Raw genomic sequence first — 1,278 nt, forward strand, 5'->3', positions numbered from 1 at the left:
ACATTTACTCATATGAAAACCATTTGGCTTTTAACCCAATCAGCTAAATTGTCTTAAAATCTCATTAACTTTATTCAAAATGGCTGATTTCTAAAGGTAGGCCTTAATTGTGTTTGCAAAATAATATATTTGTTCAGAGTAAAAGGACTAATAAATAGTAAAATAATCACCACAGTCTTTTATATCATAAAAATAAAACCTGCTAAAAATATCTACCCAATTCTGCCACTGTGATTCTGCACTCACAAATTAAGAAGTGAAAAACCCCCAAAAGGCAAACTGAACCAAAATAACTAAATACACACTACTCAACAGCAACAACAACAACAAAGCCAAATCGCTCTTTTGCATTAGCTACACTAATTTTCTCTTTCCAGTCAATTTCATGAGGCAGAAGATGCATCTGTGAGGCCCATATGCTTTGTTCCCAACATGAAGGAAGGCAATTTCCACTACTGCAAATATTAAAATAGATCCAGTAATTGTGGGTATTCTAAAAATAAACGGGAATTACTGTTCCAACATGATTTTATTTCAGCCAAAGTCTTCATTTAATACAGTACAAAACTAAAGCGACCTACTTCAATCTATTGAGAGTTTTCCAATTATTAAACCATAGGTAATGGAAGTAAATTATGAGCTCTATTTCTAATTTTTAAAAAACCAAAGGAAAAATCCATATATTTAACTACTAAGATCCCAACGCACATAAACCAGCATTCTGCCACTTAATTTGCTTAGGAATGAACAGTAACCTGTTAAATCTCCTCCAATAGCATCTGCTAAAGGCAGCGTTCCAATTCCCTCATAACCACTGATGCAAAACCAAGGTAAGAACTCTCTTATTAGAAAATTATCCTTGGGAAAGGATGCTCTTCAGTTTAAACCCATTTTTAAATGTAAGTAAGAGGAACAGCATCAAACAGGCTCCCTCCATAATGATCTGTAAACAGAACCAGTCCTGATTTTCATCCTTTACCCTAAAGAAAAAGCTGCTATGATCTTAAAAGTAGACTAAGAATGCATTTTTTGTCAAACGCATTATGCACAGTTTGTATGAGTCATTATAACAGGCATTCCCTATAATCAAGAGATTCTTTTAGAGATTTTAAGAAAAAAAATCACTAGGGAGGGAATTTCTCTGGACAGTTGCGTAATTTGTCATCTCTTTCTACAGCTGGTCATGAATGAAATTCTAGATTCTACTACGCAGAACAAATGAAGTAATTAATTGAAAACATTCAAAATGGAAAGGAGGAGGTGGAGGAGGTGGGGGCG

At 34.2% G+C, this 1,278-nt stretch overlaps 1 protein-coding gene across 1 annotated transcript in view; it reads right to left on the bottom strand.

The window, feature by feature from the left end:
• Pgap1 (post-GPI attachment to proteins 1) overlaps window positions 1–1,278 on the bottom strand; it is an 84,942-nt gene that overhangs the window by 82,748 nt on the left and 916 nt on the right. The gene's annotated exons all lie outside the window — the stretch shown is intronic.

This window comes from Nannospalax galili, unplaced genomic scaffold, assembly GCF_000622305.1.
Source record: "Nannospalax galili isolate Female #2095 unplaced genomic scaffold, S.galili_v1.0 scaffold1024, whole genome shotgun sequence".
Classification (NCBI taxonomy): domain Eukaryota; kingdom Metazoa; phylum Chordata; class Mammalia; order Rodentia; family Spalacidae; genus Nannospalax; species Nannospalax galili.